General features: G+C 48.2%; 1 protein-coding gene across 9 annotated transcripts in view; it reads right to left on the bottom strand.

The window, feature by feature from the left end:
• The window catches only part of LPP (LIM domain containing preferred translocation partner in lipoma), a 356533-nt gene that overhangs the window by 314289 nt on the left and 23963 nt on the right, over window positions 1-18281 (bottom strand). For 6 of the 9 annotated variants that reach the window (XM_056358001.1, XM_056358000.1, XM_056357999.1 and 3 more), the window contains exon 2: window positions 16019-16124. The gene's annotated coding sequence lies outside the window, so the exon portion shown is untranslated. Of the gene's footprint in view, window positions 1-11959; window positions 12066-16018; window positions 16125-18281 lie in introns of those variants that run through there. The other 3 variants (XM_056358006.1, XM_056358005.1, XM_056358007.1) reach the window with 1 other exon arrangement.

Here is an 18281-nt window from a genome sequence, read left to right as displayed (position 1 = left end):
ATCAGCTCCTGGCTCCTCAGGTGCCTTAAATGCTGCATCTCAGTTCTCAAGGACCACCCCCATGTGCCCCCTCTGCTATAGGGGCACTGCAGTGCCAGCGACAGGGTTTCCCCACCCCCTGAGCACCCCTCTGTGCACACACTTTCTGGACCAGCACCCATGGGCCCCAAAACGTTCTCCCTCCTTGCTGAGAGAGGTCCTGAGAAGTGGCAAGAAGATCTTCAAGGCAGTCCAATTCACTCAGGGATGCCTCCACGTGACACGTGCAAACCCTAGGTACGGTTTCTATTAGAGGCAGGAACAAAGAGCTGCTCATAAGAACAGAAAAGGATTTGCAAGCTCAAAACCAGCAATAGCTCCCCATGGAGCACCTGTAATCACTTCCCAGGAACTCTACTGGCACCCAAGTTACTGCAGGGGAATAAGGAAAATAAAATATTTAAAAAAAAATAAATAAAAGTTGCTTCAGATAGTGCAATATATTTTCTCATGAGCAAACATGCATCAGCATTTCAGAGTGCCACAACCAGGTTCATGTTTAAGCTCTTGATACAGTTACCTGCCTAATAATAACCCCAAAGAGCACTCCTTGCCTGGCTCCCTGCCAGACCACATGCAGCACCTTGGCTCTTTTTTTTTTCTGTTTTTTAACTTTTTTAAACTTTGTCAGACATGGAAATGTTGACTCTAAGAAATTCAGCCTCCTCTTCCGTGAAACACATTGGCTGAGACTTCTTTTTTGTTGTTGAGGAAACCATGATTTGGGGGCCACAGAGGGGAGACAAAGGGGAAAACTTGTGTATTGTGTCTTCAGGTGTGCTTTATTTTCTCCTCTGGCAGGAAACAGTGAGAAAGGATCTGACCCAGTTACAGTCAGCTGTGTTGGAAATGATTGTATCAGCTCCACCTGCTTAATGTGAGTATTATTCAAGACTGCAAGGACAACGATTTGGAGACAAATCAGCAGCGACTGGTGTGTTCTCGAGGGACAAATGCAATACACTTATGCATGACACAAGCAATCCACAACAGCGGGACTGTCTCGAAGTTGGAGGCAGGAAAGAAAGTGGGGAGGGAGGGCTGAACACCCCTGCCTGTTTGTCTAGGGAAAAAAGACATATTACAAGGAGAGTGCAGCTTGTTCAAACGTTTCAGAGTTTGCTCCACATTAATTCCAGCACTCAGAAGCAACAAAAGAATTGCACCGAGAGATCCAGCAGCTATGGCTCAGGGAGGAACATCTTGTCTGTGTCAAGCTTTCAAAGCCTTATAAACTGCAAGGAGTTCAACATGGTTCCTTTACATTCAGAGCAGAACAGTCCTGACCGAGCAGGCTGTGAGATACCATGCTTCGCCGTTCACACTGGCTACGGATCCAGCCCCATGCACCACCGAGCTCCGGTATGGCGTAGTCCCACCAAGGCAGGTCCTGCAGACCATTCCTTATAGCTAAGCAATACCAAAAGAACAAAGGAGCCTTCAATGAGCACATGGACAACAGTACAGGATGAAGCAACTGCTGCCGAAGCACCACAGAGGCACTTCAATGGTGTTTGTAAAAGGAAAAGATAAAAGGAAAAAGGGAAAATGTGTACCTTTGCATGTTCCAGCACCAGCGCAAAGCCCGAGGTCACTGCTGTAGCTAACCAGGAGGGTGATGGCAGTACTCACTGTGCTATTGTAAGCTCAGCAAGGCTGTTCTCAGTGGGTGCCCTGCTGTCACCACTCAGCACAGTGCTCTGAAACATCCTTATGTCTTTTTTTTTTTTTTTTAAATCAAATTAACTATACACAAACAGCATTGTGTCCACAGCAGGCTGCTAGTATGACATCCATATTGCGCGTAAGACCCTGTGAAGTTCGAACGGGCAGGTCGTGCCCCTGAAGATTTTGTCACCGCCTGTTCTGTCTCCATCACATACTCCGTTCCCCAGCGGTTTTACTCTGACAACTTCACAAGCTTTCACCAGAACAGCCGCTCAGGGACAGCAGCCCGCTCTCAGACAGAGCACGTACAGCTTAAATGGAAGAAAAACCCTTTAGCCCATTCTGCACCTTATTCCTCCAGGATTTAAGTAAATAATAACATCTCGATATCTTGTCTGATAGCTGAGATACCTGAGAAATGCCCATGTGCTATACCTGCCCCTCTCAACTGCTGTATATACTTAAATGTATGTTCTTAAAACGTATATACCCATATACCACACACCATGATGCCAATTGACACTGCACCAAAACAAAGGATGTCAGGCATCAGACCCTTGTGACACAAACGGGTGAGTTTTCATATGAATTCACTACTTCTGCCCCTGCACTACGAGGGAGGTAGAAGCAAGCCAGGAACGAAGGCAGGCATCGCCCTTTGCAAACACCTAATGAGCCTAACCAAAAACACCAAGCCCAGTACCTTCAGAGAAATCCCCCACACACCCCGGTGGGGCAGGCGGTTAGAGATGAAAAAGACCCACCGGGAAGGCTCTTCCGTAGGAGCTGATATTTCAGCTATTCAAGAAGTTTCTGTTTAAACAGACATTAATTGCATACACTCAGGGATTTCTCGGTTTTACCACTTTAAAAACACCCAAAGCCACTTTGAGGCTTTTCCTTTTTTTCTTGCACATTTATTTGCTCTGTAAACACATTTGTGTGCGCCCTGGATCCCATAACATTCTGTTTCTGTGACAGCAGCTTCAAAGCAGAGCAGCAGCTACCTAGACAGGTCACTAGGGACTGCCAAGCAACCTGGAACACACCCCTGCCATCACAACACACCACGATGCAGAACCCCATGTCACCCAGTTTCTCACAAGACCTTCTCCCAGTGCAGGATGAAGTAGATGTTGTTGGTGTCATTTGTACTAACAGATAACATTATCAGGAGTGCATGCTCACAAACTCAGCCACCTCCCTTGCAGACTGAATTTCTTACAGCAAAAGCCTACCCGTTAGCAGTGGGGTTTGTTTATTAGAGCAGCGTTGCAAGGTTACCAGCAGATCAAGACCTCGATTGCAGCAGGTGGAAGATGTGCTATAACCACAAGCACTTTGCCGCCTTTTGAAGGTGCCATTGAGGTCAGCCCAGTGATATCTCCCATCCCATTTGCTGGCACATGGCCCTTGCCATGACAGGTGAGAGCAGCCGATGGGTACCACCTGATGGAAAGAGATCTGGAGGAGAGCACCCTCCTGTGCACAGATACAAGAGTGGCTAGCTGCTGCAGTAGGGCTGCCCATAAAGGTGCCCCTGAAGATCCCAGGAAAAGGAACAGGACAAAGGGAGCCATGAAATTTGGATCAATTCTTGGCCTTGCCATATATGTACAGACATGCACACATACAAACGCTTATATACATCTGTGCACATCTGTGTAGCTTTGGGCAAATCCCTTAGCCTCCCTTACTGGCCAGTAAACGGCAGACAATATCCCTGCCCTAAACGTACTTTAAAACCCAAGGACTGTGCAAATACCTGCAGGCAAAAGCAAGCCCAACATCTCCATCTCCACCCCACCATGGCAAACAGCAAGAAACATCAGCAAGGACACACCACTGAGGTATCTTGTCAGCCCGAGGAACTGACCAGTGGCACCAGCCCAAAGGGGTTGCTGGCAGATATCCCCCTACACTTCCTATTACCTTACGCCTTGCACATCCATTGGCCTCCCTCCCAAAGAGGAAGGCTGGGAGTGACCCCTCCCATCAAACAGGTCTCCCCCATGCTTCAAGTGACATGAAATCCCCCAAGAGCAGCCAGGAATCTCTTTCCCCTCTGAAAGGAGGTCACCTCCACCATGCTCAGCTTCAGCCCACCCAGAAAGTAAGGTCTGAACCAAAACCCTTTTGCTGGGCTGGCTTATGCCACTGACCTACATGCACAAAGAGACACCACCACTAGGTCTAGCAAAGCGGCCTCTGCAGCACCTCACATGAAAGGGATGGGAAAGGGGAGTCATTTTTGGCAATGAAAATGTAATGGAACATTTCGTATTGATCTATTGTGGAATGACTCATTTTTAGAGTGACTCGCCGCCTCTTCCCCTCACTTCCCCACCCCCAAATTATGGACTGCAAGAAATGAGCACAGATAATGGGCAATTTCAGATGTTCTAAACTCAGTTTTTTCTGTGTGCCACAACAGTAGATGGACTGAGCTCCAGAAGAGATGCCCTTCATCTTCCCACACTTTTTTACCAGCTACAAAGAATGCGTGTCTAACAAATGGGTAATTAGGAAAGGACTAGAAGGATGACAGACTCCTTCGGGGAAGAAACAAGGAATTAAAAGGAAGATCTGGAAAGCATCACCAGTGAAAGAAGCCCCAAAAAAAACAGATGGGGATCAGACACAAGCCCCAGAAAAAGGTAAGAAAGCTGGGGAGAGAAAGGGTCTAGGTGAAGCTACTACTGCTGCTCCAGGAAAAGTCTCCGGACTTTCCAGTCCACAGGTACTTGCCCACATATAAATGCCAAACATCAAGGATAACCACTTGCAAAAAGAAACACAAAAAAAAGTCAGAAAAGGGGAAATAAGTCTGGTGACAGTAAATTCTTCCTCAACTCTTTCAGTCCTTGAGGATGAAACAAAACCCCTAAGGAAGCTGTGGAATTCCCGAAGCCTTTTCAGGGAACTGAAAGCTCCACACATAGGAACCATATGACCAGCGAGTTTTCCCAGTTCAGTTCCATGGAATTTGGTGCACAAGGACCTTTGTGCAAAGATTACTGCTCCTTTACTGCAGAGTAGGTATGGCACAATATAAACCACTGATCACACCCATATCTCATCAGATATCACTGAAGCACAGCCTGCTACACTGCAAAACCTACCCGTAACATATACATTGATATTAAATATATATCTATGTATACACACACACGCATCAATCTCAGATTTGCTGTCTGTCTCTAGAGGACTAACTTTGATGGCATTAAGCAGAAGGTGGCAAGTTATTTATGCACTTGCCAATGATGCACACACCGGATTGCACAGCATGTAACCACCCAGCACCCCACCAGCCACACAGGGCATTTGAGCCCAGCCAAGAGATCCTCCAGCACTGGACTTCAGCCAGGACCAGTACTCTTCATTCAGTGAAGAAACTGGTACTTCATACACTGGGAGATGACTAATCGCAGTAGCTGAGTTACAGCATAGCTTTTAACACACGACAAAGAGACATTAAGGTCATCTCGACTCTCATCTACAGCATCCCACAGTATCCCCTCCCACAGCTAACTCACTGCTCTTCTTTTCCTCCTACTTCTTTTCTAGTTTTCTATCCTCCCCTTCAACCTTCTTTCCTTTCAGGTCTTCTCACCTCCTTCCATACCCACTTACCCTCCTCTGACTATCCAACTCTTGGGGCACCTTAAACACCCTTCTCATCACCTGCAACTCCCACCTCAGAAGTCTTTTTCTTCTAGGAATCCACTTTATCTGGATTTCACTCTCCAGCAATCACCCGTGCCAGCCCTTCGCCAGCCCTCAAGATCGTATCTGTCTGCCTTGGACTGCAGGCTCTTTAGGACAAGGATCGTCATCTTCCCCACTTGCAAGGCACGCTATACCTTTACAGGGCGGGTAAATGATAAATAAGCAGTCTCAGCATTTCAGGGTAGCTCAGCGTGGGTGGGCTCCCTCCACCCAGCTCCCTTGGTGTTTGCCTTCCCTCCGCTGCAAACTAACCTACCCATATGACTTTTTCTTCCTTATCTCTCAGTTACAAGGTTATCACTTAAATTTATCAGCATTCTTCAAAAAACAGTTGAGAAAGGGAGGCAGGGAAACAAAGGGCCTTTGCCAGCCCTGCTCACCCAGAAGCTCAAACCCCATGATGTACAGGAGCTTGCCGGAGCGCCGTGAGGGGAGAACATGGCCAGAAATCACTCACTGGGATTGCTTCAAACTCCACAAGCCTCATTTTTATTCAGTTTTCAGTGGATTTCTCGACAAGCAGACACACACGGCTGTTTGCTGGGGAGCATCTATCAAACCTACATGGACTTCCACCAGCTCTGTGTGTGTGTGTGTCTGCCTTTGGAAGGAGATTGGAAAAGAGGCAAGTGGGCTGTTGAAATGGAAAGGTGGGGTAAGGAAAAAAAGTTAGGAAGAAAAAAATCACCCACAACACACAAGAGGTGACTAAGAGGTAGTCCATGCTCTAAAGGAAGAAAAAAAATTTACAGTGAAAGGAAAAACCCCTTGTCCATGTCAGGGCTGAGCCAACGCATCAGACTGGCTGGCTGTTTGGCAACAACGCCTGTGGGTGATGGGAGCTTTGTAGAGCAGGAGTAGCACTTCTCAGAAATCAATGTGATAAAATGCTCATTCAACAACAAAGAACAAGAGTACTTGTTAGTTCACAGAGTTGACACTATCAGCTGGTTCCTTATCTCAGGAGAACTGGAGTTGTCTGGGGTTACCTAATGCCCCAGGTTGCTGCTCCATGCCACCCTGCACTACTCCACCACATGGACTTCACGCCCTGCCTCCCCCTACACACAGCCATCGCCTCCATCACTTCAGAACACCCATCTCCAGTGACCTCCCAGCTTTCTGAAATTCTTTACCGGGAGCATGCTCAAAAGCCACGTCCTTCTCTGTTAACAACCTCTACGAGATTATCTGATGTAGCTTTCTTGCCTCGGTGGAGAATTAGCTGATAACTAACAAAGCACTGCAAGTAGCATGTGCGTCAGGAAGTATAAGCGATAACACCATTACGCTATGAGAAACCTCATCCAGACCCTTCGGAAAAATTACAACTTTTGTTATTGATTTCATCCGAACTCACCAGCTATCCTCAGACTACACAGCGAACAGGAATGCCTTCAAGTAAATAACTGGGCGGGGGGCATTCAAACCACTCTTGTGATTAGATATGGTCACTGAGTCAGCAACAAGAAAGACGTGGTGAAAATTAAGAAGAAAATTCTGGGATAAAGCAATCTCATCAGAAACAACAGGACAATTGTTCACATAAGAACAATCAAACCAACAAGCACCCCTTCCTTCGCACTGAATGCACTTTTCTGAGTAGCAGCATTTCACAAGATAAAGACTGAAGAGCTGTGCTTAACGCTGCCCCTGGAGACTTGCCCAGAAGTCTTTACATTGCTCAGCACCCTGTGCATAAAAGGGCAGCAGTGGTGACACTCCTGGTGAACTCCTGCTGCCCAAGCTGTCTGGCAGGTATAGCTAAAAAAGCCATTTTGGGAAAATACTGCCTTTTTACAGCTTATCTTAGTGCAGACAGCTGCCTCGCGTCTCTAGAAATAGCAGGATTTAACAACCATGTTTGCAGGGACAGATTTTAAAGGTTCCATCTTCTAAGAAACAACCTACACATCCAGAAACAGGAGGCCAGATTTGTTTTGGTACTGGAACCCCCTTCCATATGCTAAGCCCACGGATTTGCAAAAACCCTGCTCTGAAAATGGGATGTTCATTCATCAACAGGCGACAAGTAACTTGCGTTTGCCTTCCTATAGAGTCTGTTCCTAGCGCAATCGGTGGCAAAATAGCACATGATTAGGCTGATATTGCCTTTTGCTGAAAATGCTTGGCATTTTACAAGTAAAATACTCATGGAGGAAAGCATTAAACACTGCAAAAACAAGACTAATAAGCTAAGTAAAAACACCCTGCAGCTACCGCTGATCAGCACCTCTCTGTTGTTCCTCTTTGGATGCAGCAAGCCGGGATCAGCTCCCAAAGCACTGTTATGATTCATTGGAGGCAATAAAGACAGAGACACGGGCTGCGTTCCCAGGTCGGTCCCATGGCTGCAAATCCCAATCCCATGAGCCTGAGGAGCCTCTTCAGCCACCCTGCCTCCATCACGTTTGTGAGTGTGACAGGGGTAACGTTGCTTTCCTACCTTTTAGCAATAACATACTTTTTAGATAAAAAGCACTAAATTCCCATGAATTTAACACTGGAAGAGCTGACGTTAAGCATGTAAGTGGCTCTGAATGTAACAGGGACTTGCAAAATTTCCATGGTACCACCTTTCACTAGCAACAGTTGGACCAGTTGACTACAGCATCTTCCTCACAATGAGATTTTTTTTAAAAAACTGAATGAAGGGGTACTAAATACAACAACCTGCTGTGAAATGGCCAAAATTCCCATGCAAACAACCCATTAGCAGTGTTCAAATGCAATTTAAATTACTAGTTGTTAAAGTGCTCCTCAATTTCATGGTAAGTTTCCAAGGAAAATTACATGCTACGTACTATTTAATTGATTGTTTTCTACTTCTTAACATCCATTTATTCCCTCCTCCTGTCTTTTCCTTAATTTCAAGGGATGATAATGACTTTTCAGGGAGGAAAGGGGCACAACTAACGGAGCTGAAGAGGGATTTACCTGAAGAACAAGGATGTAGGAGGGAAGTGGCTGCCAAAAACGGGCAGCTTCACTGGAGCTTGTCCCTGTGATATTTTCGCGGTAGGGGTGTGAGACAGCACAGCACAAGAACTCCTTTCCTCCCCACTGCAGGCAGCCAGGCTTTTGCAACCTGACATTTCTTTAAAATGTAGTCACTCCGCTCCATGTCAAGCAATAAGGACAGCTAACTATTAGAAGATGGTGGTAAAGCAACAAAGCAACTTGTTTCCGCCTCCCAGGCACGCTAGTCCTTGAACTGACATGCTCATTGGAGGCAAACAAGTTTTTCTCATTTGGGAGATCTCATCCCAAATGCAAATACCTAGCTCACAGGAGCAAATTCCCCCCCTACAGTTGACTGAAGAATTAGGCTGCGGGTGAGACCTCCTGCTGCTTGCAACAGCTGGTACAGGAGAATGTGTATTATAAAGCTAATAACAACAGACATTCCTTAAAAGCCTGTACTCTGCTCAGATCCTAGCAAAGAGCAGCAGTACGATTAGGTTCAGGTGCCATCTGGCAATTTCTGAAGCTAGGATATGTGTTGGGATCACGTCACACACTAGCAACATGTATCAGCTTTATAAACTACTCAGTATGACTCTGTTTACCTTTGAGCAACCAATGCAGAAATATTTTGTGCTAAGAAAAGCATGACTTTATTAGAATAAGAGATGAGTTTAACAGTACCACTCGGCATAAGGCTGCAAAGTGCCCACCTGTTTGTGGGAGCTGAGCATGAACCATCACGTTGAATCTGGAGATTGGCACTTTTCCCAAATTTGCCACACAGTACCTCTGTTTCCATGCCTGCACACCAGGATAATGCAGCTTTCCTCAGCCTGCAGGCACATTTCAAGGGCCCTGACACTTTTGTCTACAGAAATGCAAAGTATCAGATGTGTAGAGCCATCTCTGCTAGTAACTTTGTCTTGGCTTCATCCCTTCCACACCACACGTTAGCCCCATGCTATCAGGGCAGCTTCTTTTACCTGCTGCGGGGCATGTACACCCAACCCTTAATGCACACTAAATCCCCTCACAGCACCTGAGTCACACAGTGACAGTGTCACCATCTTCCCACATCCTATGTGGTGCCAGCCCTGGATCGATCAGCACAGCAGCTGGGATGAAGGATAGGCTGCGAACCAACCCTCCTCACATGGAAGCTAAAGCAAATCCTCTGTGTTTAATACATCACTAGAAGTGATTGAGAGAAGCTAAAGGCAGGCAGGCATGGAGCTCTCTGAGCACGCTCAAGGTCCGGGGCCATGGAAGACTTCTCAGCCTTGAGTGTTTACTGGGTGCCAGGCTGCAGGATGAAAAGCCTTTAGACAGCTGTATTAATTTACAGGCCAGCCCTTAATGGCTCTGTTGCTGGAGCACAAGAAAATCCACTGTGGATCCTGGTTAGCATCAGTGATCACTAGATCTGCCCAGGTCCTGGAGAAATACCAGATGGAGAGCCCTGACAGCCTGTGGGCATCCTCCAGAGCTCCCCCAGCCCTGCCAGGCATCCGTCAGGGGGGGCAGAAGTGGCACATGGGGAGCTTATCCTTCACAGTCCATCCAGCTCTCAAGTCACATCCTCGCAGCGATGAGATGTTGCACAGAGTGGGATCAGCACATGAAGATTAACGGCCCCGAGGTGCTTCCCCAGGTGTGCCAGACTAGCACTGCCCGGAGCCCTGGGTTACAGCACCCAAGCACTGCTCGTCCTTGTCTTCCAACAAGCAGCCTGTCCTGGCGAGCAGGAAAGGGGGGAAACTGTGAGGGGAACAGAACATCATAATTTCCAGTCCCACTGCGCTGTCCCCGAAACAGCAAGTTCAGCCACAAGCAGCTGCCAAAGCCTGAATGTGCCACATCCATGTGCCACCAGAAACAGGGACTGATCGAGGGCACAACCGAGCAGGGCAAGCGCTGTGCAGGGAAGAGGCACTGCCTGTCACACAGGGCCACATGTGCACACACAAAGGCAAAGCACAGCACACAAGGAGCAACACCGACAGCCGGCTCGCTGCCTGCCACAGCTCAGCACCACCGCGCATGAATGAGGATGCACTGTGGCCCCTTGGTAAGTCGCTGGACTGAGGTTTCAGGTGTTGAAACAGCTCTGTACATCTTCCCAGCGCCCTGTTTTTCAACCCATCACCAGCACTGTCCGTTCAGGCTGTACACCATTTAGGACAGCAGTTCTTGCCTTTGCACTGGTACCAAGCCCAGCCCAGTGGGGCCCTGACTCCAAAAGCTGCAGTAATGCAAGTAGCTTGTTGAAACAACAAGGATTAAAAAATGCAGCTGAAGTCTACAAATTCCCAACACGTCCCACCTGCAGGAATAGGTCCCAGCAGTCCCTTTGTCACCTTTTGGAGCTGAGCGCTTCTCAGCTCACATCCCATCCTTGTGTAAACCAAGCCAAGTGTCTTTCCCTGCCCAGAACAATTAAGCCAGTTTCACACCTGAAGGACCTGCTGCAAATCCGTGTCTGGAAAACCAAACCTCACACTGAGTATTAACCCATACTTAAAAGGACAAAAGAAAATCACCAATAGATTTGACTTTCTAACAAAGGTCTTAAATTTAAACCAGGGCAAGCGTAACAACAGGTTTGAATCAGCCTAAAAATACCAGTTAGCCAAGAAGATGCAAGCATCACTAACCAACAGTAGGAACTATAAAGGGTTTTTCAACAACGTCCCTTCCCAAGTAAGAGGACAAAGTACAGTGCTTTCTGTCCAAGGCACGGGACTGGCTGCTATGCAACCCTCAGAGCCCCGTTAAAAGCACTCTATACGTGTTACATGCTCCAAATGACAAGAGGAATGCGAGACGGTGGATCTCCACTCCAGATTCCCCAGCAGGGTTTTAGCTGTCATGAATAAAACAGGAAGCAGAGCATCTTCCAGGTTCCCCCCACGCCCCTGACTGCCTGGATGAACTGCAGTTTCCTTTCAGGAAAGAGAAAGGAAAGGGATGGGGGGGTGGGGAAAGAGCAGCAGACAGCTGCAATATCAGACAGATTAAAAACTTCACACTAAGGAAAAATAAAGAATAACAGGAAAAACCAGACACTGAACCCTTCATCCAGTTATAGCAACTAAACTTGTTCAGGTTCCTAACAAAACAGAGTTAAACATTAACATTTTAGAGAAATATATCCATATGTTATGCAGACTTTTTAAGCAGAAGTGTGTGTTAAGAGACAGAAATCATACTTAAGCTATATTTTACTTGCTGACCACATGAATAGATACTCATTTAACTCTACAGTGCTCTGCTGCCTTGCTGCATCTACCAGCGAAACTAAAGGAAAAGCGTTACTAAATAGGAGCTGGCTTAAATTATCTTTATATACCTAGGCCTGAAGAAACATTTTGCCTTTGTGACAAATCCACTAAGCCAACCTTCCCTGCTACAGAAGGTTTCATTGGGTCCCTTGCTGTTGACTGGCGATCCACATGCCTGCCTCCACCAGCAATGCACACAGTTTGATGCAATCCATCTGACTAAACAAAACAAAAAAATCCCAAGTTGCTTGCTAAAGCAGCAATGATACACTTACCAGCATCCAGGCAAGCTCCTTCACTAACACACTTCCCTCTCCAGCAGATCAAATTTGGAACAAGGTCCAGGAGCAAGAGCAAACTGAAAACTGACCACAACAAGCTTCCAAAACAAGAAAGGGGGGGTGGGGGGGTGGGTTTAAAAAAAACCTTACTACAGGAATTCAAATCCTGCTTCCACCAGACCCTGAGTCACCTCCCCTCCCTTGCAATAGATCAGAGCAATGGGTAAACATTTCCAAATATGGAGATCAAAACTCCAAAGGATGTCAAAAAAAAAAAAAAATCACCCTTCTCTCCCTGACTTTGGCACAGGGATGACTTGCCCCTCTGGAGCCTGAGCTGAGCACCTCGCTGTTGCTGACCTACACAGAGCCTCAACACTGGGCCATGTGCCACCATCTTGACCTGCACTTTGGAGAGCCCAATGGGTGACACTGCATCTCTGTCCCCTCCCAGGGATGCAAGGGGAGATGCAATGGGGGCAGCTCCAGGAGCCATTGCCCCTCGCCCCCTACAGCTTCCCTCTCATCCCTTGACTCATCAGCAGAAAACCTCCTAGAACTACTTTTTGGAGCGCTCTTTGAAGGCAAATAGGCAAATTCAGGCTGTGTTTATAGGGACACCGTCTCAGCACCAGAAAAGGCAAGGCTCAGTCATCAGTCCCACTAGAGAGGTCCTGCTGCCGGGTCCCACACCAGCTGCTCACCTGCAGCAGGGAAATGTCCCCTGACCTGGCTCATCTAGCTGGTGCTTTGCAAAAAAGCACGTTTGATTTTGCTTTACAAAAAACACAACAGAGGAAATGAAAACACACACCAAAAAAAACCAAAAACAACTCCCCCAAAATGCCCACAGTTCTGCAGAAGGGAACATTTTGCTTGGACAAGGCAAGATCTCCCCACAGGAACAATAAGCCCCAGGGTGACAGCACCCCTTGATCCCTGTTGGGACAACACACAATGCAGCACCCTGTGGCAGGTGGGAACGGAGTGGCCAGCCTCCCCACCCCTGGGAGAGGGGCTTGAGGGCCAATGCTCAAGCCCATACATAAAATTTAGCAAGCAGAAGGGTTATGCTTAAGAGGCCCCAACTGCCCGTGCAGAGCCTGCCTGCACACGAGAGCAATACAGCCGTGCCACTGCTCCCACGGGCATCACTCCTGGGCTGCAACAGCTGACCTGCAGGACAGCAGGGAGGTGACTCTGCCTGCCACCATGGGAGGACAGCCTTCTGGTAGCCACAGCCAGAGGCTCCAGGAACAGGCAACCTCTCAGGAATGTGCAAATCAGGACGTTTTCAAGGGAAACGGGCTGCTGAGGCAATCCAACCAGACCAGAGTGATTCCCCAGCACCACCCACATGATGCTATTGAATTTATAGGGAAGGAATTCCAGAGCTGACTCTGCCCATGTATGGCCAAAACAAACTGTAAAAAAGTGACATTATAGTACATCTGGCTTTCACTGGTACTGAAGCACAGGCTTCAGGGAGGAGCTGAAATCCTGCAGTGACAGAGGCTGTACAATTGCCTCCAGTACCCAGGCAGAGGTCAGGGGCCCATGGCCGCACGAGTTTAGCAGTATCACAGGTGAGAGAAAACATGTAAACCTTTGCTTTAGAAGAAACGAAAGCTTTCTGCCTTAGTGATCCATCACTATCACTGCAAAAAATAAACCTTGCCAGGCAGCATCAGCACATGTCCATTACACTGGTAGTTATAAAGGCAGCTTTAAAGAGCCAACAGTTGAAGTGGCACTAAGTGGCTCACCCGGACACCGTCAACGCAACACAGGCTGGGACTCGTTCTCAATAGGCAGTTGATCAATTATTTTTCTAGAAACCCACTAAAATCTCCCCCAGAGCCATGGGTCCCAGCTGGCAGCCAGTCCACCAGGAGCGTTCTCCATTGTCAGAAATGGGAGATATCCTGAGCATTGTAGTCATCATGGTAGAAGATGCTCCAAAAGCAAGGTAAGAAGGGTCAGGTAGGTGCAGGTTTTACAAACTCTGACTCAGTTTTCAAGCCCCTTGCAGAAAACAACTTCCAAGGTACTGCTTTTTGCAAGGACAAACAGTGGATGAAGCAGAGAATAATGTAAGTCAAGGAAGGGAACAGAAGTGTGGAGGGGGAACACGTGGAATAGCCAAAATCCCATCCCAGGCGTGCACCAGCCCTTACTGCTCTGGGTTCCTGCAGCACGGACAGACGGAGGTTCTCCTTAGCAGTTAAATGCCACTAACCTCATCTGCCCTGCCAGCAGGGGAAAGATTAGCTGTGTCAGCTCAAGAGGCAAAGGGCTTACCAAAGGGGAGAGGAATGCAGGCTGCAGTGGCACACACAGCGGGGACAGGGAAACGAAACCCAGGGGAACGCGCTGCCTCTTGCCTTTGCACAGGGGTCAGGCAGGGTACGTTTTATGGCTCTCAGGGCTGAAACCTGGGACTAATGTCTTTGTGACCTTAGAGGCACTCCCTTGCCAGAAACGAATATAGCTGTTAGAGGGGTCGGGAGCTCAGGGGCCTGAGCACACAAGGACAAGCCATTTCCCAGCTCCTGGCAGGCAGCCCAGCCCCGCTTTTCAGTAAGTGCTAGATGTACCCATCGGGCTGGGAATGAGCACGTGTTTCCTCTAAACAGCATTTACTGATGGGAGACCCACCGACGAGGCTATTCCCCCAGCTTCACACTCCCCAGGACAGCATTAGGATCTCCCCTCAGTTTCGCAGCTGAAATGACATTATACCCTCTCCCCTGCAACTGTGCCCGCTTTAAACAGTGGTACCTAAGCATGAGCTGGCATTCAGTGCCTCTGCTTCAGAGCACCTTCCACTCCAAACAAGACAGAGGAGAGAAACCAGAGGGATGGACACATCCATGTCCAACCACAGCCTAACCAGGAGCTCCTTGCTACACAGCGCCACAAGTCCCTCTCCTTGCCACAGTCCTAACCCTGGAAAGTAAAAGCTTGAGGGCCTGGGAATAAAATCCAACTATCTCCTGTGCAGCAGTACAGATAATTATCAATCAGCCACTGGGTCAGGCGTGGCTAATTTCATTTAAATGAATTTACATAAGCAGGACAACTGAGAATATTTGATTCATAAAAATGTCTTGGAGGGGCAGAGAGCACGACTTGCATGGCATACAGAACACAGGGACTGCTGCAGCGTCACAGGAACACAGACCACATAATGCAGACAGCAAGGACGGGATAATCATACACACACATGCACAGCTACACACACATATGCCTCCACCCCCAGCATGCACAAAAGCAGACTTGGGACTCACAAGCTGAAGTCCTGTGCAGCCAAAAGTTAGCGCAAATGTTTGTGACAGTTCCACTTTGCAGGCACAGGCAAAAACTGGGTGCAGAGGAATAAATATAGAAAGAAGTCAGGCAGGCAAAGCAGGTGCTGGCTTGTAAAACCTTGGCCAGAAAGGCTCCCCAGGAGGTTGAATCTGGTAGTTTTGCAACAGCTCCGCAGAAAGACAGAAAAGACAGAAAAAGAAAAAAGAGAACATGAATGCATATGCATTCTTTTATCACCATATATAGTATATACAGACATTTGGTATATACACCCCCAAGCTCCAATACGCCACCGTATAGTATATACTATATATGCATTGCGCATCTTTGTTTCCATGTGCCTAGATTTGTACAGCATGTGTGCATATATATGTATGTATGTGCATTTGTCGTGCGCGCATTTGTCACCCCCCACATCACCTATCTGTGCATGCTACCACACAACACATTGCTCAACAGAGCACATCTAAAGCCTCAGCGCCATAGTCTGGGACAACTTCTGAACATTTGCCACTTCTCACTGCTGCACCCTTCTCCATGAAAGCCTCTGGGTGCAATATCACCATCAGGGAACCACCAGTTTGTCTCCTATTTTCAAGTGATCCTACCACCCACCTCCACGCTCTGTTAGGAGAAGACATTATTTTTTCGCAAAGAACCACAAACAAGGTGCCGCTGTCAGAAAAGCCACAGATCCTTCTAAGAAGTTGCCCCTCATGTCTGTGAAACATGTTTACATACCGGTTCTCACGCTGCACAGCCTTGCCGGTGGGATGAAATCAGAGCAGGGCTTTTGGAGACAAGCAGGGCTCCACCAGAGTCACGACTTTGGGTATCTTTCCCAGCCCTGCAAAGAGAAAGAGAGACCGGTGTGACGCATACTGGATGGGCCTCCTGGCAGCTTGTCTCCAAAACTTGCAGTTTAACCCACACAGCTTCTGGGAAACGCAGCATTTTCCTCTCCAGCTTTCCTAAGCAGAAGCCTCCATACTCCAGGGCCTTTTTTGGCACCCCCTAAAAGCAAGCAACACCACCTTGGAACTAGGTCAATGACTAGCACCAGCAGTCTGCTGCCACAGCTTGGCCAACAGCTTGCACCTCCCCAAGCCACAGCTCCTTTACTGGCCTTAGTGACCCTTGAGAAGGGGGAGGTAAAAGGATATGTAAAGCAAGGCATAAAGTAAGGGAACAGGGTGAACCCATCACTCCCCTCTGTAACCTCAGGCACAGCAAGGGAGCTGGGAGGCATCATTTAATTCAGTTTGAAGCTCATGGGGTTTACCACTACCGCAAAGGGAGCTACACCACCATCCAGTTCACCAGCCCTTCACCTCGGCGCAGCCTTTTCTCTGCGGAGCTCTGCCCAATACCCATCAGGTACTGCCTCACCCTTCCCTATAGCTGCAAAGCAGACGAGACCCTTTCTCGAAGTGACCAACTCTGTGTTGTTTTTCCCTTCTGCAGAAGATGATCATCCCCCCTGTACTCAGCACTGGTGAGGCTGCACCTCAAATCTTGTGTTCAGTTTTGGGCCCCTCACTTCAAGAGGGATGGCAGAGGTGCCGGAGCATGTCCAAAGGGTAATGAAGCTGGTTAAGGGCCCAGAGCATGGGTCTTACGAGCAGCAGCTGAGGGAACTGAGGCTGTTTAGCCTGGAGAAGAGGAAGCTCAGGGGGGACCTTATTGCTCTCTACAGCCACCTGAAGGGAGGTTGTAGGCAGGTGGGGGTCATTGTCTTCTACCAGGTAACAAGCAACAGGACAAAAGGAAACAGCCTTGAGTTGCACCAGGGGAGGTTTGGATTGGATATTAGGAAAAATGTCTTCACTGAAAGGGTGGTCAATCATTGGAACAGGCTGCCCGGGAATGTGGTGGAATCACCATCCCTGGAGGTGTTTAAGAAATGCATCGATGTGGAGCTTAGAGGCATGGTTTAGTGGTGAACTTGGCAGTCCTGGGTTAACTGCTGGACCTGATGACCTTAAAGGTCTTTTCCAACCCAAACGATTCTATGAAGCTACAGCAGAGGGGACAGCCAGGCCACACGACCACTGTCTTGCATGTGGCATGCCAGGACACATGGCAGGGTGCATCCCACAGAGATAAGCATCATCTGCATTGCACACTCCTTCCTGTCCCCACCAGCCCACGGCCAGCACGCCATCCCAGCCACATCCTGGTCGCTCTGATGGCCCTATCTCTGCTCATGACAAGCACAGGCTTGCCTTGTTATCACCATTCAGCAGAGGAAGTTATTTCCATTTGCTGCTGTAACAACAGCAATGGTCAGTTCAGGCTTGCATTTGTTGTACCTGCACTGCTCACGAGGCTGCATGTGAGCCCACAAATCTACAACCAACATGCAGCAAAATGCAAAAGAGTGCTGGTGGCTCACAGTCCAGGTCCCTCCACTCTGTCACACGGTGAGGTGGCTTCCTGCCCGTGCCAGCACCCCTTGTCCCCCATGCCATACCTGACGCTACAGCAGCCAGGAGAGCAACAGGGCTCTCACCTCTCCCAAAGAGTGGCAGATCTCCATTGCGCCAACACCACAAGAATACACCGAGGCCCACCCTGACCCAGGTGGCACCTTCCCAGCTCAGTCCCATGGTCCCTGTTGTGGCACCCAGCCCTGATTCCCCACAAGTCTGGGCAGATATAAAAGTCCCCAGGACCCTCAACACTCCCCCTCAGGTGTGACGAGGACAAATTCAACTGGAGATTACAATGGCCTCTCCCACTCAATGCAGGCTTGGGATGAAGATGAGTAACTGCAGGGTTTTATTGCTGGTGAACTCAGCCAAAGAGCAATTTCTCTCCATCCATCACAGAGGAGACAAGTACAAGCAAATATTATGGTTGTGCATGTTTACTCTTCACTTTAAAATGATTTAGAGTTATATACAATTTAGGTCCTTCCCACAGGCTCCTGGCAAAATGCCCTTCAGTCTTATCTGCAAATGCAGAAGACAACAACATTCCCCTCTAGTTCCAACATTGTTTC

This window comes from Falco biarmicus, chromosome 13 (genome assembly GCF_023638135.1).
Source record: "Falco biarmicus isolate bFalBia1 chromosome 13, bFalBia1.pri, whole genome shotgun sequence".
In the NCBI taxonomy this organism is placed as follows: Eukaryota; Metazoa; Chordata; class Aves; order Falconiformes; family Falconidae; genus Falco; species Falco biarmicus.
Note: the sequence above shows the minus strand (reverse complement) of the source record. Positions and strands in the feature narration are given on the sequence as shown.